General features: G+C 49.6%; 1 protein-coding gene and 1 pseudogene across 1 annotated transcript in view; both read left to right on the top strand.

The window, feature by feature from the left end:
• The window catches only part of LOC146861401 (interleukin-18-like), a 420,014-nt gene that overhangs the window by 217,557 nt on the left and 178,456 nt on the right, over positions 1–24,001 (top strand). The gene's annotated exons all lie outside the window — the stretch shown is intronic.
• Positions 15,769–16,849, top strand: LOC146861402 (18S ribosomal RNA; annotated as a pseudogene).

The raw sequence follows: 24,001 nt of genomic DNA, 5'->3' as shown, positions 1-24,001 counted from the left end.
ATAAGAATATAGCCCAAATATAGGGTGCACATGACAAATTACTTTCTCCTTGGTCCACTAATGGTACGGTTGTCAGGAGTGGGGGGGGGGGGGAAGGTATGCATGTTTCTAAAAACTATCACTTTTAATAAATGCCTTCAATACTGTGATCTAATCTGATGTACTAAGGAGAAACACTTGACAAGGAAATATATTTTTTAATTTTGAAGACACGTCATATTTTTACATAATGTTTGTTGCACGATTTCCATGCCAAATGTTCTCATGGCTCAGCTCGTCCCTGGGTTCCTAGAGCTGAGACAGGCACTTAGAGCAAAGACTGGCTTTTAACTTGGCTTTCCGTATTCATTTGTTGGTCTGCTCATCTCTACTACAGTATTTTGTATCAGAGTTACTCAAGTTCTCCCTTTCTCTGTATTCCTCCCTGGGAGTTACATCTTGTTTTCCCAGATTCTGTCCAGTTTCCATGTGTCACAGAAGGATAACAATTCCTTCTTCTGGTTTTTATGAGGAAGAACTGTGCATTAGCGACCCCAGCAAGTTGTTTAAATTTACCTGTGCATTATTAGCATAAAATAAAACAAACATCACTCAAATCATTCATTTTCTCAGTTCCAGCACTCTGTTTTGAATAAGTCTTTGATCTTTTGCTAACATCCATCATTTTCCCTACACCTGTCAGGTTGAATGCAGTGATTAGTGTGACAGTCTTGTCTTCAGAAACCATCCAGCAGCATGGGCATAACATCTTCTTTGACCTCTGCTGGCATCAAGCAGCCAGGGCCATATGGCGCACTCTGCATTTACAAAAGTGAGCATGCATACAGCCATTCAGTTTCTGTGCAATGAGACCTTCTCATTGTCCCCAAAGGTACAGCAGTAGATTTGCTACTCAGAGTCTGACTCCTGCAGATTAGGGAATCAGATGGAGCTAGCAGCAAGCTCCCAGTGCTGTTAGAGCTCCTGAGGCCCTAGTAGGCAGTAGTGCTTGAGCAATATTAGGAGGTGCTGCCATTAATTGTAACGTCATTGAAATCACAAACATTCTTAAAAATCCAAGCATCACACAAAGCACAAGTGTCTCAAATGGGCCACACCCATTGTGCAGGAGAGTGGTAAAGGTGTAATATGTAGCTAGTGTTGCATTTAGGAGCACATTGTCACAAATATATTACATAAGCATGGTGTAGTAGCCACTATCATTTACAGACACCACATTTTCCATTGAAATGACCACTAAATTTGCACAGACATAGAATTTTACTGATGAAACTATGTGGAACACAAAAGATAATGTGTGACAAAAGTGCTTCATTTGTGCTTTTCTGTTTCTTTAGTTTGAAATATTTGAAGTTCGTTTATAGGTATTTAAATTTAGTTGTATGTTAGAAGAAAACACCATCTTGCAGCTTTTCTGCTCACACCAGCACACCACCAGGACCCACACTGCCTACAGCCAGAAGAAGCAGTCTAACGCTATTCAATAACAAAACTATGGTGCAGTGGAACAGTGTCATTGTAGAAGAATTGTGACTTTGTGGATAAATATGGACTACTACAAACCTAGCCAAATTTTCTTCCGGAGGGCAAATGGCGAAGATGGATGGGACAAGGAGACCTGTACTCACCATTTTCCCAGGAGGGCAATGGGCCCTGGCTTAGACTGATTATATCATACACTACCTTAGTACTAGAAGTAGAATCTGCTAATATCAGATAGATAACAATGATTGTTACTTATACTGCAAGTAACCACATTTTTGCCCTTGGATCTTTTATGTACAGCATTGTGTTGTTTGTGTAGAAGTAAAAGTACTTTGTCTCTCCTGTCAAAGCATTGGCTGAACATTGAGGTCTGAGTTTCTACGCCATGCCATCTCTCTGAGTAAGCATTAGACTTCCCAACTTCACTATCCTGAGAATCAAGTGCTAAAGGGGTGCATTGAGTGTTCAGGTTTGGGTTTCATATTAAGGTAAAGCTCCAGGACACCAATAGTAACAGACTCTTGTTTTGCAATCTGAATCTCGTAACCCACGTCTGCTCTAGGACTCTGGAAAAAGTTTAATTTAATTCCACAAAGTCCAGGCAAGGGCTAGTGAGGTAAGTAGTGTATCATATGGTGTGGTTGTGGGACCTCACCGTGTAATACGCTCATGATATCGCTTTGCGCCCAGTCAGTCTCGTTTGTAAAACTTTTACCTCAACCCTATGTATGTGTGGCTTTGAGCAGTCAGGCTTAAACAATGGAACCTGTGCAAAGCATTCAGAAGTAGGAAAACATTCATCAAATATGAAAGTTCCACAACACAAAATAAATACAACACCAATTTATAAACATAGCTCTTATTTCTATGAATTTATACACACCAAAATGAACAAAATCTGCTAGAGAGTTCTGGAAATGTGAATTAGTAAGTAAATTGTAAATCACACCTTTTCACTGAAAATGTGGACAAGCATTGGTAAATACCGCCGTTAGCAGTGACTTTGTAATCTTTGTAAAACGTTTACAAAGTTGTGTTTGGGTACTCCAGCCACATTGGGTGGCCAACTCTGTCAGGAAGCAGGTCAAGGGGGCAGTGAGGAATTGTAGAACAGTTACACTGTCATAAAAACAGTCGCCAGTCCATTTCCAAACACTGTGGACAAATTGCCATAGACATCAATGGAGTGGTCCTGATGCAAGGAATACAGAATTCTGAAAATGCTGTAGCATGCTAAGGATGCTGTGTGGTCGATGGGAGGCTACCTGTGGTGACTCCTTGGTCCACTTCCTTTTGCTGAGACTTTGGCCACAGGGGTCGAAGTCCGAAGAAGCCCTGGTGGGACCAGCAAAAGCCCTGTTTCCACTGGACTACTGGTCTCTGGCCACAATGAAACCAGGTGGACAGCTTCAGCTTTTTTAAAAAAAAAATAGATCTTTATTGACATTTGAAACAATCATACAATATCCGCATATATCATTCCGTAGTCATACAGTTGGGATTCCTGAAGCTCCGTGAACACCAGGTAGGTGAATTGAATACATTCCATACAGTTGTAATGTCCCTCCCTTCAGGAACTAGGTCCCATAATCATGCATGCTACCTTGATGCATTCTAACCCCAAGGAGCTTCATGGGTTATGTCCCAGCACTTGCGCGCACCTGTGTCAACAACATTAATCGCCAAACCCCCTCCACCCTCAACTAAACCCCCCCTTTATCCATGTCTGGTGTGCATCTCATGTTATTAACCTCCATCTCTGCCCTTACAGTGCATGTCCACCATTTCCCAGCCTATTCCTGCTTATCGGCCTCTCCCTCTACCCCAGTTCTCTCCGGCCCACTTGCTATCAGTGCAGTCCCCCAGCTTCCTCCCGTTCTTCCCTGTTCGCCTCCTCACTTGACAGCTCCTCCAACATCACCCTCCATGCCTGCAGATCATCCTCTAACTTTTCATCATATCGTGTCTGCTGCATACGGATCACCTCGGCAGTTGCCCATTCCTTCATATCCCGTACCCATTGCGGCACCCTGGACGACCGGCGGCTCAACCATGAGATGGCTATCCAGCGTTTCGCCAGCACTAAGCCCAAGAGGACAAATTTCCTACTAAGATTTTTATTTTTGGGTCAGGCAGTAAATGAAGCAGTACCACCCAAACCTCTCCTGCTATTTCCCACCCGGTCGCTCCCCTCAACGCAGTCAGAACTTCCGTCCAGTATATTTGAAACTCCGGGCAGGACCAGGTCATATGAATGAATATGGCTTCCGTCTCACCACATCTGAGACATTGCCCTGAGCACTCTGGGTAAATCCTGTGTAACATCTTAGGGGTCAGGTATGTCTGGTGCACATAGTTGAACTGAATCAACTTGAACCTTGTATTCGCGCTCACCTGCTTGAACCCTTCATGAATCATTGCCCAATCCCTCTCCGTGATAGGACCCTCCGTCAGAGCCTCCCACGTCGCCTGGACTGGTAGTACCCCGACCACCCCATCATCCCGAATTGCCCGGTACAGATGAGAGACCAGTCTTCTCCCCTTGGCCATTGCAATCAGGGTCTGTAACACCCTGGAGACAGGGGTTCCTCAGGGAACATAGGCCACAGCTCTCTCGCCACCTGTGCTATCCTCCCATACTGTAGGAACTGTCCTTGACCTAGTGAAAAAGAGTCTGTCGCCTGTTCGCGCGTAATATATTGTTTGTTATTGTATAAGTCCGCCATGGTCAGGCAACCCCCCTCTCGCCATTTGTGCACCGACATAGACGCGGAAATCTATTGAAAGGGTCTAACGACCTATATGGGCATGTCCGGGGCATAGGGGCCCTTTTCAGTACTTTCCAGATTACCAGCTCCCATATCCCTGCCACATGTCGAACTATATAGGGGCTTTCCAGAGGCACCTGTGCTCCCTTCATTAGAAGCTCTGGCAGTGTTCTATTTCCAAAGGTCTTTGCCAGCAGGGCCTTCTCCCAATTGTCATCCCCATCCAACCAATGCACAGCGTGCTTTAGATGTGAGGCTGCATATTAAAACTCAAGGCACGGGACTTCCAAGCCCCCGTTCCACCAGGTTTTCTGCAGAGTGGCCAGACTGGCCCATTTACGTCTGGGTCCCCATAGTAGGTCTGTGAGTAGTCTATCCAATGATATAAAGAAATGCCTAGGGATCCTAAAAAAAGAGTGCTGCATCTCGTACAGACATCTAGGTAGGACAACCATTTTAATTAGATCAATCCCCCCCATTAATGAGAGAGGCAACTCCCGCCAGACGTGCACCGATCCTTGTAATCACTCCACCACTGTATCTATGTTGAGCGCCAAATATTGGTCAGCCGTCTCCGCCAATCGAATCCCCAGATATCGGGGTGCAGTCCTTGCCCAAGGGAGCCCCACCTCCGACAGTTCCCCATCTGGGAGTGAAGCCAATCGTCCCAGCGGGACCAGTTTAGATTTCCCTACATTGATCTGTAGTCCCGACACACACCCAAATGTATCCAGTGCATCCAACAGAGTCGGCATCACCCGGACAGGGTCTTGAACATACACTAATGTGTTATCCGCATACATGCACATCACTTGGTTAGTCTCGCCTAATATAATCCCAAATGCCTCCATCTCTCTCCGCAGACTCGCTGCCAGTGGCTCCATCGCCATAGCAAATAACAGTGGCGATAAGGGGCAGCACTGTCTAGTGCCACGCTGCAATCTAAAGGCCCGGGATACTAATCTCCCCACTCTGATCCTGGCACTGGGCTCCGGATATAACAACTGCACCCACTTCAAGAATCGTGCCCCCACCCCCATTATCCTCAGCACTTCCCACATATATACCCACCTCATGGAATCAAACGCTTGTTCGATATCTAACCGAGCCAAGGCACACTCCTCCTGTTGAAGTACTGGTGCGTGCCACACATGGGCCAACCGCCTAATATTATGAGCCGTACTACACCTAGGAATAAACCCCGCCTGATCAGGGTGAATTATGCGTTGCATATATGGTTGTAATCGTGCCGCCATGATGCCGCTGAGGACTTTCATTGCAATGTTCAACAATTATATGGGTCTGTATGATCCCGGGAGATGGTCGTCCCTATCCGCCTTGAGAAGCATAACCACTATTGCTTCATTCATGGAGGGCGGGAGTCCCCGACTTTAGAATGCCTCATTATACACCGCAAGGAGGCGGTCTACCAATGTGGGTGAAAATTTCTTATAAAACTTGGCTGGAAGACTGTCGCTCCCGGGGATCTTCGCAGCTTTCAGGGATTTAATACCCCCTAATATCTCCTTCGAGATCAGGGTATTGAGCAGTTGGCTGGTCTCATTATTTAGGCAAGGCAGGTTCAGGGCAGTGAGGAGACCTATCATCTCGTCTAGGACCGAGGTCGGGCGTCCTGCGTATACGCCAGCTAGATGGTCCGCCAAAGTGTCTAAAATCATCTGCTGGCTATATATCATGCGGCCATCAGCGGTCGTCATCTGCACAATAGGGGCCACCAGTGAATCATTGCAAATCAATATAGCGAGCAGTGCCCCCGAACGATCTCCTTCCAAGTGTAATCGTTGTCAGTAAGCTGTGTAATGGAACTTTTCAAGTCTATGCAACGTCGCAAGCAGGTTCTCCCATGCCTCCTGCCACTCATTCAATCAGTCAGGGGCCTCTGGTAGCCTCGCCTCCAACTCAGCCAGTCTTTTCTCTAGTACCTGAATATCCCTCTTGAGCTGCCTCTGTACCCCATATGTCGTGCTAAGGCAAAACCCCCGTAACATCACTTTCATCGCTTCCCATTCTATACCCCTCGAGGACGCGGTTCCCCAATTTCTTGCAAAATAATTAGAGCTCTCTCGCTGCAGCTTCCCTGCAAAGGGCGGGTCAATGAGTGCCTCTGTCTGAAGCCGCCACATGGGGGTCACCGCCCTGGGTCTGGCAGTACCCAGGGTCAAAAGCAGTGGGGAGTGATCCGAGATATGCCTCGGTAGATACACTACGTCCTCTACTCCAGGCATCAGTGTCAGCGACAGGAGGAACTGGTCCAGTCTGCTAAATGTATTTGCCACGGGGGTGTGGCAAGAAAACACCCTAGCATCCGGGTGCTTGACCCTCCATGCATCCAAAAGTCCCATTCCCCTCATTACATCTATCAAAGCCCCGGTCATGCCAGGCTTAGTATTCGCCCTATGGGGTTCACGGTCCAGTGTCCCGTCCATTACACAATTAACATCCCTGAAAAGACTATATCCCCACCCAGGTAGGGGGACGCCATAGAAAAAACTATGAGCGTCTGAATTAGGGGCATACACATTAATAAAACACATCTCCTGACCATCCAGCCTGCCTTGTAGGATTGCATAGCGACCCTCAGGATCCAACACGTGGTGCAGATGCTGAAAGGGTGTCCCGGGGGCCACAAGATTAATGCCCCATGCATATCCTGAGAATGAAGTGGCATATAACTGCCCTCGCCACCTGCGTCTAATCTCTGAACTTCCACAATAACCATGTTGCATAAACAAAACAACCAGAACACCCAAACCCCCTCCCCTCCCACTGTGCAGTGCAATAGGCCTATCCCTCCCACCATCATAGCGAGTGAACAGTGCTTTCCCCCACCCTAAACCATCCCCCTCAGGATTCTTCACCAATGCATTAAGGTTCTGGAGCAATACCCACCAAGACAATACCCATGCCAAAACCTGCTGAGTCAGGTGCTGAACAGGACCATTCATATAAGTGCCATTTAAGTGACTAGGCCCCTGCTCCGGTGCGAGGGCAATGCCTCCAGCTCCTGAACCAGGACCCATGACAATGAGGAGCGTGACCCCCCCCCACCCGCGGCACATAAGCATAATGTGTCCCTTGCCCAATGTCATAAAGATAGAAAAAATGAATTTACAGACATTTTTGCAATGATTACTTAAAGTCACTTATCTGCGTGTTCAGAACCCTGAGCCAGCACTCCCATCCCCTCCTTAAGGTTCAGTCAATATTTGTGTCCGGAATAACCTCCGACACGTTCAGTTCAGAGTCCGGTGACCCTTCCACCACCTGCAAGGTGCTGTCCTCATACACTTGAATCCTTCCAGAGTTACTTGTGTCTCTTGGCTGCTGCCCTCCAGATCTTCTGCGTTGCCATCCCGGTCGATACATGGAGTTCACGGGTGGTTCTGATTGCGTCTGGTGCTGCCGTCGAGACCCTCAATCTCCTGTGGTATCCATCCATTCCGATGCCTCTTCTGTTGAACCGAAGAACAACCAGCGCCAGACTGACCGTAGCGGGCACTGGGCGTTTCCCCGGTGGGTCGCCATGGTGGAGCCGTTTTTGGGCCTCCGGGGGCGTTTTTGTGTTACCGGGAGCCTGCAATATCGGCCCCGGTACCAAAATCGGCCGAAACTGGCAATTGCAAACAGCTCAGCTGCACCCCCTCAGCCCCCCCAGGGTGGGCAGCCGAGCAGTTTGCCAGGGCCGGTTTTGGTTACCAGTCCGGCCCTGAGAACAACGCTCTGCCTTTGTGCTCAATTCTGAGCTTGGCCCAATAAAGGAGACTATATTTCATCACGGCTTCCTCATACATCTCGTCACTGCCAGAAATGTGCGTCGTTGGTCCTGCACTCTCTGTATAGTCTGGGAAAATTGCAATGTAATGGGGGCATCACATTGCAATTTTAATGCATAATGTAGATTCGGCTTAGTACGGATGGATTGCAGGAGCATATTGCGGTCCCGATAGTTGAGGAATCTTGCTATGATGGCTCTCGGTGGCACCCCTGGGCACGGGGGAGGGACCAGTGCCCTATGGGCCCTCTCAATATTAAAGAACTGGGATGGTTTGCCTGGAGCTAGCACTTTTGTTATCCAGTCCTCCAGAAACCGTTCCGCAGAGGGCCCCTCCGCACAGGATGTATGACGTTAAAAGGCATACATTTACATCGCGGTACATTACATCGCGGTTTTGACAACGCAAGTCGTTACAACGACTTGCGTTGGAGGGCGCTGGACTTAGGAGTAGTATAATTTACTATTCCAACTCCAGTCTATGTACAGTAGGGAAGGTGTTGGATAGTAAAGTATACTATTCCTTGTCCTAGAGCGCCATCTAGCGCAAGTCGTTGTAACGACTTGCGTTGTAAAAACCGCGATGTAATGGCATCGCGATGTAATCCCCGTGTTGTAAACGATGTTTCCCCTCCGCACATTATGGAAAACCCACAAATCTTAGGTTATTCCATCGTGAGCGCCCCTCCTGGTCTTCAGCATGCTCATCCAGCTTGATAGTCTTCCTCTGCAGAGCTATGACGTGTCCCGCAGGGATTTGACTTCTATCTGAAGGGCATCAACATTTTGTTCTATCGTGGTGACCCTATCTGAGACCTTACGCAAGTCACAGCACAGGAGGTTAACATCGATCGCTACTGCATCGATCCTGGTCACCATCTCATCCCTTGCGGTCCTCACTGCCACCAGAATGTCATTCGGGGAGGGATCCTACTATTGCTCACCAGCCCCCCCTCCACTTCTCCATCATTCAGCGGGTTCCGATGCTCAGAGCCGTGGGGAAGGGGCTGCATATAGTTCGACATCTTATTGGACTGCGCTCTACTTTCTTGGCCCTTCACCATGTTGAGTAAAACTGTCCAGCCGCCTCAGGGCTGATCAATACTTATAGGTCCCAAGATGCCTTCCACTCTCAGCAGTCCAGTGCCTCTGCCGCACAGATCCTCACCCGGGACCCTTATGAAGAGTTCAGCTGTTTGTTCTGGCTGCAGACACCTCCCGACCGCGTCCAAGAGCCTCGGACCACCACAGATCAGTCCACCTTTCCTTCCCCACCACTGGGCCTCCACCTCTCTCTGTAGCCAGGCGTTTTGACGGTGGGTGCGCTGACTGTCTTCCACCCTCTCACCAGGCCACAGAGGTGCCAAGATTGATCTCAGGCACCTCCACCGGAAACCACTGGCCGACCGGCCGGATAAAATATGCATGCCCTTTCGAAACAGCCACTGCAGGGCAAGAGCAACGACCCCCCTACCTGCAGCTCCTCAGCGTGCAGCACATGTATATAGTTCACGTCTCTCGGAGCCTCGCCTTCAGCGCCCTCACCAACAATACTGTGCCAACTCCCTGTTGCCTGACCACAGGTCGTCGGCGTAGTTACTGGGAGCGATCAGGACGATTCTTGCCTGGATACACAAACTATTCACTGTATTGGGACCATTCAATGTCCCTGACCGCAGCCCCCACTTCCGTGACTCAGAAGGCCCTAAATCCTAGGCCAGCTCCTCTACATGCATTGTCCTGGCTGGTGGGGCTTCTCAGCACTGTGAAATGTCTCAGGGGCGCCCCACAGTACAGAAATGCTCTATTCGTTGGCATGGCAGAGTACCTTTTTACACGCCTGCAGGTGCTTCAAAACGCTGCAGCCAAACTGGTGTGTAATAAAAGCAGACTGAGCTCAGCATCAACATGCATGAAAGATCTCCACTGGTTACCCATTCGACAAAGAGCAGTGTTCAAGCTACTCAGTCATACACACAAAGCTCTGATCAATGTGGCCCTAGAATTCTACAGAATAAAATTGAATTCTACATCCCCACAAGGAGTCTATGTTCACTCCATCAAGCGCTGGCCAGGACAAAGCGTATAAAGAAAGTGAGAGCAGGAGGACGCTCATTCTCATATCCGGCACCAAAAAATGGAACGAACTCCCCCAAGACTTCGACCTCATGACTGACTATCTAGCTTTCAGGAAAAAGCTTAAGACTCATTTGTTTCCTAAGGCCTAATATCCAACAGATCTTGTGACCTGACTGGCTGCCCCTCCAAAATCTCTCGCTACATAGCGCCGTGATATCCTTTGGGATGAGTGTCGCACTCTATAAATAAGTAAATAAATAAAGGCAGTCGAATCTGGGACTCCAGGCCCCTCCCGCTAATGTAGAACGCCAGTTTATGGGCTAGGCGTGGGTGATCTAACGCGCACTGGCACCGGCAGGGCCTCTCAGCCGGCTTACGCTCACCTCACGTATAATCTATCACTGCCTCTCCTATTTACGGCCGTAGCTACTCCGCAGTCCGCTCTGCATTCCGTGACCATCAGTTTCCAGCCTCTGACCTCCGAGGCTGTCGCCGCGATATCTCCGGTCTACCGATGTGTTCCGGCTGCGGAGGCCTCCCGATTCAGATTCCCAGCACAGATCACCAGCGCCTCCGCGTCCTGCAAGATGGTGGCCCCGCCTTGGGTCCGCTCTGAGTTCCAACTTTCCTCTTGCCCGTTTGCTTGCGCCCCGAGGGGTGATTCTGGCTCAGGGGAGACACTGAAGGATTTTTGCCGCGATGGGATGGAGCTTTGAGCCGCATGTCCTACTCGGCCATCTCGTCAGCCACGCCCCCCCCACGTACAACTTCAGCTTGTTGGGGTCCTGTAGCTAGGAAAAGGCTGTCAGACAATTGACCTTTGGAGTCTCTTCCTCTTTCTAGGGCTCAGGAGCAACCTTTCCTGGAGCCAGGCACCACAGGCACATTCCTCTCTTTGCTAGCTTGAGGAACTTCAGGTGTAGTCCAGTGTTCAGTGCAGCCTCTTGTCACATCGATGGAAGAGCATGGCTGGCCTTCTTCGTTCATTTCTCCAGTCCAGATGTCATCTGAGGTCAGAGTGCCATATTTATGCTCAGAATGTGCCCTCAGGGGACCTAGATAATGGCCTACAAATACCCTTCCTTCCTTTCTTTTTTTTTTTGTTCAGCCGCTGGAGCAGGCTAAGAGCTTCCCATTACGCCAGAGGCTTTTTTTTTTTTTTAGTGTAAGGACAATCATCACCCATGACACGCTGACGTCATTACATTGAAAGTGAAATGAGCCGATTGGCTCATTGGAAAAAAAAGGTCTGTTTTCAGTGGGAAAATGCACTGTGTCTAAGTTGTGTTTTGGACCGTTTCTTATTGCGGGCACTTGGTCTACCCACACAAGTGAGGTATAATTTGTATCGGGGGACTTGGGGAATGCTGTGTGGAAGGAAGTGTGTGGCTGCAGCAGATTACAGAAGTTTCCATCACAGAAATGTGAGGAAAATGTGTTTTTATAGTCAATGTTTGAGGTTTGCAAGGGATTCTGGGTAATAAAACATGGTCAGAGTCACACAAGTCAGCCCACCTTGGATAGCCCTAGGTTAGCTAGGTTTCCCTAGGTGCTGACTGAGCTAGAGTCCAAAATCTAATGGAACAACAATGGTAGAACAAGTGCTATTAACAAGTGTCCTGGCTAAGGGAGGCTTCCCCTGTGTGGCCAGGTATACGTGCTCCGACCGGCCCCCGTCCTCCGGCCTGTTACACCACTAAGGGCCCGGCACAGGGCTCCTGGGTACTGGATCCTGGGTCATGAGTTCTGGGGCCTGGGTACTGGGGCCTGGGTCATGGGCCCTGATGCCTGGGACTTGCGTCTTGGGGCCTGGGTCCTCTGCCTTTGTCCTGGCCCATCTGATCCTCTGCTTCACCTGCGTTTTAAGGTGCCCTTGGACCCTGGGTCAGAGCTCCGTCAGTGCCCCTCTCTCAGCCCTGTGCTTGAGGCCAAGCTGGGGCTCCAGGCACCCAGGGGCAGGGTCCCCTGAGCCAGGCCATCTGGTTGTATGCAATGCTTTCCTACAGGGCGACCAGATCGCTGGGCTGCCCAGAAGTCCTGGAGAAGAGCTAATTTGCTTCCTTGAGCCCAGCCAGGGTGCCAGGAGGCCAGGTGAGTCCGCACTTTTGGTCTCCTCTATCACTTGGTGCACACGGATTACTAGAAAGGGGTTATTCTTTCTCTAGATCACTCGAGGTCTGACGGTTCTCAGCCAGTGACCAAATGGTCCATGTCCGGGCCCCCGGTGGGCCCTGGTGTGGGGGGCCCCCTCATCCTAGTCTCCATCCACCCGCCTGCAGCGTGGCAGATCACCTGGCACAGGGTCCCATTGACCTGGGGAGGCCTCCCCTGTGCGGCAGGGTCCAGGAGCTCTGACCAGGCCCCAGAGCCCCACCCGCCCTGCACCAGGCCCTCCCACCCTGGGCTCCATCCTCCAGCCTGCAGCACTTTCAAGGGCCTGGGACAGAGGTCCTTTGGGCCCTGGGAGGCTTCCCCTGCCTGGCTGGATTCAGAAGTTCCAACTGGAGTGCTTATGGGCGCTGGAGAGGGGCCCCCTGTCCTGCGTCACCACATGTCTAAGCACCCAGGATCGGGTCCCGGGGGCCTGGGGAGGCCTGTCCTGTGTGCCCACGTCCATGAGCTCTGGCCAGGCCCTGGGGACCCACTGGGCACCGTCCTCCAGCCTGCCACACCACCAAGGTCCTGGGACGGGGGTCCATCGGGTCCAGGGAGGCTTCTCCTGCTTCACCAGTTTAGGAAGCTCTGACTGGAGCCCCAGCGTCCCTGTGGTCGGGTCCCCCCATCCTGGACCCTGACCGGGGGTCTGCTGAATGTCCAAGCACCCGGGATGGGGTCCCGAGGTGGACTCCCTGGAGCGTTCAGGTCAAGGAGCTCCGATCAGGCCCGTGGTCCACCCTGGGCTCCGTTCTTCAACCTGCTGCATCATCAAGGGCCCGGGACAGGGCTTCATCGGGCCCTGGGTGGCTTCCCCTGCTTGGCTGAGTCCAGAAGCTCTGACCGGGGCCCAGGGGTATGGGAGACATCCACTGCGCGCCTGGGTCCAGGAGCTCTGAGTGGGTCCCAGGGCCCTTCCCAACCCTCGGGTGGGCACTCCTGCCCTGGGATCTGTCCTCTGGCCTGCTGCACTGCCAAGTTCCTGGGACAGGGGATCATCAGGCCAGTGGAGGCTTCCCCAACTTGGCTGGGTTCAGAAGCTCCAACCGGGGCACCGGAGGTTCCTGGGGTGGGGGACGCCATCCTGGGACCCTTCCCGCATCCTGCCATGTGTCCGAGCACCCGGGTTGAGGACCTGGGGAGGCATCTCCTGCAAGCCCGGGTCCAGCAGCTTTGACCAGGCCTTGGGCTCTGTCCTGCCGCACCTTCAATGTCCCAGGACAGGGGTCCATCGTGCCGGGCTGGGTTCAGAAGCTCCAACTGAGGTCCCCTGTCCTGGGTTCTGTCCTGCGGCCCGCTGCATGTCAAAGAACCTGGGATGGGGGCCAAGTGTGGCCTCCCCTCTGCACCCAGGTCCTAGAGCTCCAATCAGGCCCCGGAGCGGGATCTCCCATCGTGATCTCTGTCCTCCAGCCTGACGCTTCGCCAAGGGTCGGGGAGAGAGGTCCATCAGGCCCAGGGAAACATCCCCTGCTTGGCTAGGGGTTCAACTGGGGTCCTGGTGGACTCTGGGGTGGGGTCCCCCATCCTAGGCCCTATCCTATGGCCCGCCGCATGTCCAAGCAGGTGGGATGGACTCTGGGGTCCTGTGGAGTCCTGTCCTGTGTGCCTTAGTCCAGGACATCTGACCGGGCCCGGGGCCCTGTGCCTTGGTCCAGGACCTTCGACTGGTCCCCACTGGGCCCAGGGGTGGGCCCTCCCACCCTGTGCTCCATCCTCGAGCTCTGTGCTCCATCCTCGAGCCTGACGCACCACCAAGGGCCTGGGCCAAGGGTCCATCGGGCCCAGGGAGGCTTCCCCTGCTTGGCTGGGTTTTTAAGCTCCTACCGGGACCTCAGCAGACCCTGTGGTGTGGCCCCCATAATGGGCCCCATCCTGCAGCCCGCTGCATGTCCAAGCACCCAGGATGGGGTCCCGGGGGCCCAGAGAGCCATCCTTGATCCAGGAGCTCCAACCGGACTCCATGGCACCTCCGGGATATTGGGTGCCCTCCCACCTGCTTCACTGCGAAGGCGTTGGGACGGGCATCCACCGGGCCCAAGGAGGCCTCTCCCACTTCGCCAGCATGTTAAGGTGCCTGCGGGCCCCGGGTCGGAGCTCCATCAGGGGCCTGCCGGGGCTCTGAGCACCCGGGCTGCAGAGTCCCCATCCCCTTTTCGATGAAGCACATCATGACCAGATGGCCATCCTTCAAGCCAGGCCATCTGGATGCTCCGAACCCCTTGGCCATCTGGTTGCACGCAGTGCTTTCCAATGACAGGTCCAGATGGCCGAGCTCCCCTGGAAGTCCAGATGAGGGCTCATTTGCTTCCTTGACCCCAGCTAGGTATCCAGGAGGCCGGGTGCATTCATGCTTTCGGTCCCCTCTGTCACTCGGTGCGCACAGATTACAAGAAGGGGGGTATTCGTCCTCTAGATTACCAGGGTACCTCGGACCCCCTCAAGGGCCAGTGGTTCCCAGCCAGGTTCTGCCAGGGCCCAGGCCAGCCAAACGGGGCCACAGGGAACCGGGTCTGCTTGTGCCTCCCAGCCCTGCCCAATGGCTCTTTCCTCCAAGTCTTTCTTCCCCAAAAGCAGGCAGGGACATAAAGCCGTCATCCCAGCTGCAATGGAAGTTCCAAAGAGGGCTCATTAGCTTCCCCAAGCTATTACCTTCCCCAAGCAGGGCTCCAGGAGGCTGGGTGCCATGTTGCCAGTGGCCCCCTCTGTCACTCAGACAATACAGATTAGAAGAATGGGTGGGAGCCTTCCTCCAGATTACTAGGGACAGGGTAATCTGGAACCCCTTGTGGGCCAGCGGTCCTAAGCCGGGTGCTGTCTGAGCTGGCCTGGCTGATCCCCCAGGGTCCTGGGTTCCCACCTGCCTCCCAGCCCTGCCTGATGGACCTTTCCTCCGAGCCTGCCTTCCCCAAGAGTAAGTAGGGGCATGAAGCTCGGATCCCGGTGTAGGGCGCCTGCCCAGGAGGGTCCAGCCAGCACCCCAATATGATTGATTGGGCATTGTTGTTCTGTTTTGGGATAGACTGCTTGGCCAGCCTTGGCCAGCCTCGTCTGTTGTTTCAAGTAAAGAGCTTCCACCCTGCCAGGGACCATCTGACTCGAGGGCCTGCTATTAGTGGAGATCCTACCCAGCAGGCCAAAGGCCGAGCAGCCTTGGCAGCTTGTGCCCCCCCAGTGGATGCGCCAGGTCCCATATGCTGCCTAGTGGTCCTGGCCTCTGTGCACCACGCCATTGCCCTCCACCGCCTAGTGCATTTCCACAGCAGCTCAGCTGTTCCGTGGGTTATCCTTAGCCGCCCAGGCTGACAACCCTGTGTCTCGCTCAGGCTGCACATCAGCCCGCCTCTCTCTGCCGGTGCCAGTGTGACCGCACCTGTCCCCCAGCAAGCCCCCCATGTGGGTGGGCTTCCCCAGCAGGCTACTGAGGGATGTGAAGGTCACTTGGGGGACGGGCATGTGGCCCCCAACAACCCGTACAGCAGGTGCGGCTACCTGGTTGATTCAGCCAGTAGCATATGCTTGTCTCAAAGATTAAGCCATGCATGTGTAAGTACACATGGCCAATACAGTGAAACTGCGATTGGCTCCTTAAATCAATTGTGGTTCCTTTGATCACTCCATCTGTTACTTGGATAACTGTGGTAATTCTAGAGCTAATACATTGCGATGAGCATGCATGGATCCCGGGATGCATGCATTTATCAGACCAAGACCAATCCGGTCTTGCTTTGAGGCTTTGGTGACTCTAGATAACCTTGGGCCAATCGCACGTCCCTGTGATGGCAACGAAACATTCGAATGTCTGCCCTATCAACTATAAATGGTACTTTCTCTGCCTACCGTGGTGACCACTGGTAACAGGGAATCGAGGTTTGATTCTGGAGAAGGAGCCTGAGAAACGGCTACAGCATCGAAGGAAAAAAGCAGGCACGCAAATTACCCACTCCCGACTCTGGAAGGTCATGATGAAAAATAACAATACAAGACTCTTTTGAGGGCCTGTAATTGGAATGAGTACACTTTAAATCCTTTAACGAGGATCCATTGGAGGGCACGTCTGGTCCAAACAGCCACGGTAATTCCAGCTCCAATACCATATATTAAAGTTGCTGCAGTGAAAAAGCTCATAGTTGGATCTTGGGATCGAGCTGGCGGTCCGCCGCGAGACGAGCTACCGCCTATCCCAGCCCCTGCCTCTCAGCGCCCCCTTGATGCTCTAGACTGAGTGTCTTAGGGTTCTGAAGAGTTTACTTTAAAAAAATTAGAGTGTTCAAAGCAGACCAGTAGCCTGAATACTCCAGTTCTATTTTATTGACTTTCGGAACTGGGGCCATGATTCAGAGGATTGGCCGGGGGCATTCGTATTGTGCCACTAGAGGTGAAATTCTTGGAACGGCGCAAAACGAACCAAAGCAAAAGCATTTCACAAGAATGCTTTCATTAATCGAGAACTAAAGCTGGAGGTTCGAAGAACATCAGACACCATCTTAGTTCCGCCTAGAGGCCTAGATAGCACTAGGAACTTCCACCTCCCAGGGCCAGCCACAGCAATGTCCCGGAGTGCCCAATCTCAGGACATTGCACTTTGCTACACTCCCGCCATGCCATAGCAAACAGTGCTCCGCTTTGAGCAAGCAAGAGCATTTTGCTCTCGCTTGCTCAAAGCGGAACACTTTGCTTTTACAGACAGGGAGCTGCATATCAGTAGCTCCCTGTGTCTAAAAGCAATGCTGGTTCCCGCGGAAGGCAAGGAGCCAGCAGGGACTGCGGAGGCCTTCAAGCTCCCCTGTGGTCCCCAACGAGGTGGCCAGACCCTGGTGGATGAGGTCCCCGCGGCCAAAATGGCCCCCTACGTTGAAAGAAAATATTGAAAAAAAAAGTGAAAAGGCATGGCCCCAGGGGATGAGGTCCCCGGGGCAGAAATCAACCTAGGAAAGGGAAACGTGTTTTCTTTAAAAAAATTAAAATTAAAAAAATTAAAAAGGGGTAGGCCCCGGGGGATGAGGTCCCGGGGCCCAAAACAGTCCAGGGAAGGGGGACCATGCGGCCCCCATTCCTAAAACATAGAAAAAAAAGCTGTCAACCCACCACCTTTCTCCACCACTCTGCAAACGCGCCTCCTGGTTGGGGATTTAAGTCCCTTTGGCTGCTGAGGGTCCTTAGGGGCCAACAAGACCATCTATTACCTTGAGTAAGCCTCACACAGCAGGATTGCAGAGAGGTGGTCAGAGGACGTCCTTGGGGGCGAACTACCCCTCCTGTTATCTCCAGTAAGTCCCACACAGCGGGATTGCTAAGAGGTTTTTTAGAGTCCACGCCCCCTTTCTCCTTCACTCTGCAAACACGACTATTGTTGTAGTACTGGTTGGGGCATGAAGTCCACTTTACTCCTGAGGGACCTTGGGGGCCAAGAAGCCCTCCTGGTACCTACTGTAAGTCCTACACAGTGGGATTCCTGAGAGCTGGTCGGAGGCCCAGCCTCTTTCTCTATCACTCTGCAAATGCGACTGCTTTTTAAAAAACCTTAGAAATTCACTGATGAAACCGAAGGTTACAGGAACGTTATAGTTAGGAAACAGCATTTAAAAAACCTTAGAAATTCACTGAATAAATCAAAGGTTACAGGGACATTATAGTTAGTTGGCCATTTCACTTGTACAAAACGAGAGAAATTCAGCCGGTATACTTAGCTAAGCTAATTATAACTCATGCCCCCGCCTATGACCTCACATATTACATATTACATCTTACGCCTGTGAGGTTCTTTTTGGTGATTTTGTTCCGTGCTGCTTGTCTTTGTGGGAATTGCATTTTTAAAATTGTCTTGGGGGGGGGAACTATTTTAACCTTATTTGCTGCTACTAGTTTTTAATCAATTTTACTTAACGCAGAGTGTGTTATACTCCTTTTTAATTTTTATCGGCACTTGCTTGGTCCTAGGTGGCCATTTTGGGTTCCCCACGCGCTGCTTGCGGTCAGCGCTCCACTCATTGCATGCCGCCTGGCCACAATCTTTACCTAATGGGCTTGGGTCAGACGTGCAACGCCTGTGAGGTTCTTTTTGGTGATATTGTTCCGTGCTGCTTGTCTTTGTGGGAATTGCATTTTTAAAATTGTCTTGGGGGGGGGAACTTTTGTAACTTTATTTGCTGCTACTGGTTTTTACTCAATTTTACTTAACGCGGAATGTGTTATACTCCTTTGTAATTTTTATTGGGACTCGCTTGGTCCTAGGTGGCCATTTTGGGTTCCCCACGCGCTGCTTGCGGTCAGCGCTCCACTCATTACACGCTGCCCGGCCACAATCTTTACTTAATGGCCACAGGTCGTTCGCGCAGCGGACGCATGCTGCGGGCGCGCTGAAGACGCGCCAAAGGCAAGCCCTTCTGCGCCCGTCTGTGACCGCACGGGACCTGGGGCCACAAACTCTGGCCAAACTTTAGTTTGTCCTGAAAATGTAATCCACTATTTGTCTGACCAATTGTTGAAATTTCGCTGTAAGTACCACCTTGATTGCATCCTACTTCATCCTTTAGATGAGATCACTACTTGTTCTTGTTGTAATTTTTCCTTTTGCACAACACCCTCAAGTGATTTAAATAGTGTAATCGTAGACAGCGTTCCCTCTCAACAAGATCACTGTCCTCCCCAAGGTTGTTATTCTCCTAATAACGTCTTCAACTTTTGGACCATTAATTGTCGATCCCTTCCTAAACATAAGGAAGTTATTTTTGATTTATTAAGCAGTGAACACCCAGATGCTATTTTTTTTAACTGAAACATGGTTACACACGAGCTCAGGACCAGATGTGGCCGCTGCTCTACCAGCTAATTATGCAATAGTCAGAAAGGATAGAAACCTAAGGGTATTGCTATAATTTTTAATAAATCCTATTCATGTAAATTAGAAGGTCTGCCTTTTGCTGGTTGTGAAGCATCTTTATTCAAACTTGCATTTACCTCTCAATTTACTCTTTCTGGTATGTTAGCTTATTGGCCCCCAGGACCGTCCGGTCCTTGGGCTCTGTCTCTCCCAGACTTAATTGCTCCCTACCTACTTAAAACTGCTAATTTTACCATTTTAGGTGATTTAAATCTTCATCTTGATGATACTGAGTGTACAATCAGTAGTACATTGATCTTGGAATTGGGAGAAATGAATCTACCGCTTTGTAATAATGGCCCGAAACATATGGGAGGCCACCTACTAGACCCCATTTTTTCCAATTTATCACACATTCAATGTCCCCCTGCTCTTCCCCTATGTTGGTCAGACCATTTTGCTGTCAAGTTCCACTATACAGCTCTGTTGAATTTGTTTTCACCTGCATCTGGAATTCAATCACAATCCAGAAACTGGGGAAAATTGGATATGGAAGCCTTTAATCAATTCTTGTCCAATAGTGCCCCTACTATTAATCAAAAGTTGATCACTTCTCTGGAAACTATACATAATTGGATTTCTAATGCAATTGATCATTGTCTTCCACTTTCCATAAAAAAATTGTACAATAACCGTCCCCCCGCTCCTTGGTTTACGGAACAACTAAAAATTGAAAAGAGCAAATGCAAAGCGCTGGAGAGATGATGGAGGAAGAACTATTCATCTGATTCTAAAATGACATATAAAAACGCTGTAAAAGAATATCAAGCTCTATGTAAATCAGCTCGAGCGGAATATGTCTCCTCCACTATTTCCAATGCACAGAACTGTTCACATACTCTGTTTACAATGGTTAAAAAATTAGCTTGCTCAGATACACAGCCTACTACCCCTATTTTAGATGAATTACAATGTGACACTCTTGCTAACTTTTTTATAAATAAAGTGGAACAAATATACCTGACACTTGATAGAAATAGGCCACCGGTCCCTATTCAGTTAGTTTCCCCCCCAAGCTCACTTCTATGGCTGAACCTTCCATTAAATTGGAATCGTGGGCACCTCTTAATATTAATTCTTTTAAAAATGTTTCAGGTAGCATTAAATCAGGATCTCCTTGTGATCTCCTTCCCGCCCCAGTACTACAGCAGCTTGATTTGCCATCCATGAAGATTGTTATGGAGTTACTCAATGCTTGACTGGAAACATGCCATGGTCCTTCCTCTCCTGAAAAAGGCTAACGCTGATCCTGCCCAGTCATCTAAATTTAGGCCAATATCCCTGCTTCCAATTTTCTCTAAAATCCTGGAAAAGCATGTAAATTTACAATTAACACAGTTTATTGAATCCTCTAACTTCCTACACTCTTCTCAGTCAGGCTTCAGAGCGGGTTTCTCGACCGAGACGATTCTTCTTGGAGTCACCGAAATGCTACGGCAACGTCTGGATATAGGAGACACAGTGGCCCTCATATTGCTCGACTTGAGCGCCGCATTTGACACGGTATCCCACACCGTGCTCATTAAATCTTTGCAGTCTCTTGGCATTGCCGGTTCAGCACTTGGTTGGCTTTCTTCATTTTTATCCAAACGGACTTTTCAAGTTTTTTCATCTAGGGCTACTTCGAAAATCCATTCACCTTATGGGGAATCCCAAGGGTCAATTCTAAGTCCTCTTTTGTTTAATGTGTATATTCAGCCTTTGGCAGTGATTGCAGAAGAGGCTGGGTTGGCTCTCTTTTCTTATGCCTATGATGCCCAAATCATTTTCTCCCTTTCTACGGAAAAGCTGCCGGGACCTTCAATTCTTCAAGCGGGTTTGAGTAACATTGCATCTTGGATGCAAACCAATTTACTCAAACTCAATGGCGAAAAAACAGAGATCCTGATTCTGGGGAAAAACAAAGATCTTTGGGACCCCCAACACTGGCCCAGCGCAATGGGCCTTTTACCTTAGCCCACCTCCCAAGTCCGCAACCTGGGAGTGATCATTGATGATAAACTATCAATGAAACAACAAGCTGTAAAAGTTGCAGCCACCTGCTTCACCATTTTTAAAATGGTTGAGGAAAAGTATCTGGATGCTCCCTAGTGCTACCCAAAAAAAACGTAGTCCAGGCACTTGTAACATCTAGACTAGACTAAGGGAACACACATTATTTGGAAGCAAACAGGAATGTGCTACGGAGACTTCAGGTGGTATAGATCTCTGCCGCCAGATTGCTTTGCAAGATACCAAGAATGTCTTCTATCTCTAGTGCCTTGAGAGATCTGCATTGGCTTAGAGTTGAAAATCGTGCCAAATTCAAAGCCTTGAACTATATGTTCAAGATCAAGGCGGGCACTGCTCCTCAATATTTGCAAAATCTAGTCCATCCTTACCAGTCCTCTCGCCTGCTGCGTTCCGCGACTCAGGAACAATTTGTGGGTCCTAGGATCAAACTTGCAAGAATGGGTGGTCCCTCTTTCTCTTATCTTTATCCATCCTTGTGGAATTCTCTCCCCATAGCGATACGCAAAGAAACGCTTCATATGAATTTCCGTAAACTCCTAAAAACCTGCTTGTTTAATCAATAATCTCTTACTTTTCCTTTTCTGTTCCTTCAGGCTTGCGCTGGGAAACCCTTGTTGGGTAGCTGTGCGCATTATAAAATTATTTATTTTAAAAAACATCACTGATGACATGGTCAATGACATCACTGATGACATCATTAATGACATCTCAAATGACATCACTGATGACATCAAAAACACAGAACCTGTGATGCACCCACTCACACCCCCATATAACCTTTCATACACCCACTCCAACTTCCATGATACCATTCTCAAATCCACTCACACACTCATACCAGCACTAACACAGCGACTCATTGATTCATAGATCAGCACACACATCCACTCACTCACCCATACAGCCACTCATACACTGACTCACTCACTTATACAACGATTAACATATCCACTCATACACCCATACAGCCACTCACACACTGAGTCAGTCAACCATACAGTTAATCACACAGCCACTTACTCACCCATACAGTTATACATACACCCACTTACTCAGTCAAATACGAACACATACTCACTCAACTATACAATCACTGACAGACTCACTTACTCACCCATATATCCACTCTCACATTCACTCACTCACCCAGTCACTCATATACCTCATCACTCACCTATACTGCCTTTCACATACCCAGTTACTCACGCATATACCACTAACAAATCCACTCACCTACACAGCCATACGCACACTCACTCAGCCATACATCCCCTCATCCACACAGTCACTAACCCATACAGACACTGATTCACCCACTCACTCATTCAGGCAGGCAGTCACACGCCCCTTCAACCACCAAAACAGATACTCAGACACCCATTCAGGTTCCTTATCAACCAATCAATAACTCGTACAGCCACTTACGTATCCACTCACCAACCCTTTCAGCCACTTAGACACCAACTGACAGACAGATACAGACATTCAAACAACCAGTCACTCACCCATACATTCACTGAAACACCTAACCACTCGCTTATACAGTCAGGCATGCACTCACAGAATCATCCAAACAGGCACTCTTACACATACCAATTCACCAATAGACCTTGGTATATATATTTAACACTCATAAACATTTTAAACACACTCACAATCACTGGATGATGTCATCAGTGATGTAATTTGAGATGTCATCTGTGATGTCACTAACCATGTCATGAGTGATGTAATATGTGAGGTCATAAGCAGTGCATTGCGGGGGGGGAGTTGTAGTTAGCCCGGCTAACAATAACAGCTGAGTTTCACTGGTATTGTATAAGTGAAATCTGACCCTAACTATAACATCCCTGTAACGTGTGTGAGTATATATATATATATATATATATATTATCTACTGGCAGTCGCCAGTAGATAGTTATAGTTAGGACCGTGTTTCCATAGGAAATCCGCAACATTCTATTTGGAATAACTTTGGCGCCGATTGACGAATCCTCACGAAATTTTCAAAATAGGTGGGGCGCTCCGCTCCGCTCCTTCCCTGAAAGTCTCGGGGGGATTCATCAAGCGGGGGCTGAGAAAAAAGGGGGGTCCCAAAACACGTTTTCCCCATGCATTTTCCCATAGGACCTTTAGTCCAAGCTACAGCCCGAACAGCTGAACAGAATTACTTGAAATTTGGCAGAGAGGTAGTCCTCAGGTCAGGGATGTGCCTTTTGCAGGTCTGGTGTAAATCTGTTCAGTAGTTCCTGAGAGAATAGCATTTAAAAGCATATATATATCTATAAGCGCGCTCCATACGCGTACGGTAAGCTTACCGTACGCGTACGCTGCCGTGCGCGAGCTCAATTCTGATTGGTGGTCACATGACTGTAAACATTCGAATCGGTCGAAATCAGGAAGTGTCGGCCGCCATTTTGTTTGTCTCACACTGATAAACAAAGGTGGAGAACGTGAAAAGGGGGCAACGAAGAGAGTTGCAGACCCCCTAGCGTTTGTCAGGGGGTCCAAGAAGGACCCAAAAGTAAGAAAAATACATTTTAATTTTTTTTAAAAAAATCGCGGAGTGCACGTATGGTAAGCTTACCGTACGCGCACGGCAGAAAAAAAACATTTAAAAAAAAGAAATAAAAATCACATTTAAGTGATTAGATATTAGGGGGCTCTAAAAAGAGCCGTTGTGTTTATGAAGTGTTTTCTTTTGTGGTACCTACAAGTAAGTACCGATGCAGAGTCTAAAGTTCAAGAGGAAGACTCTGTTCCCTTCATCTGTGAAATGTACACCGTCTCCTCTATAAATGCCTTGCATGTTGTAACGCAAGTTGT

Source organism: Triturus cristatus, chromosome 3_1, assembly GCF_964204655.1.
Source record: "Triturus cristatus chromosome 3_1, aTriCri1.1, whole genome shotgun sequence".
In the NCBI taxonomy this organism is placed as follows: Eukaryota; Metazoa; Chordata; class Amphibia; order Caudata; family Salamandridae; genus Triturus; species Triturus cristatus.
The sequence above is the reverse complement of the archived record's forward strand: the minus strand, read 5'-3'. Positions and strand labels throughout refer to the sequence as shown.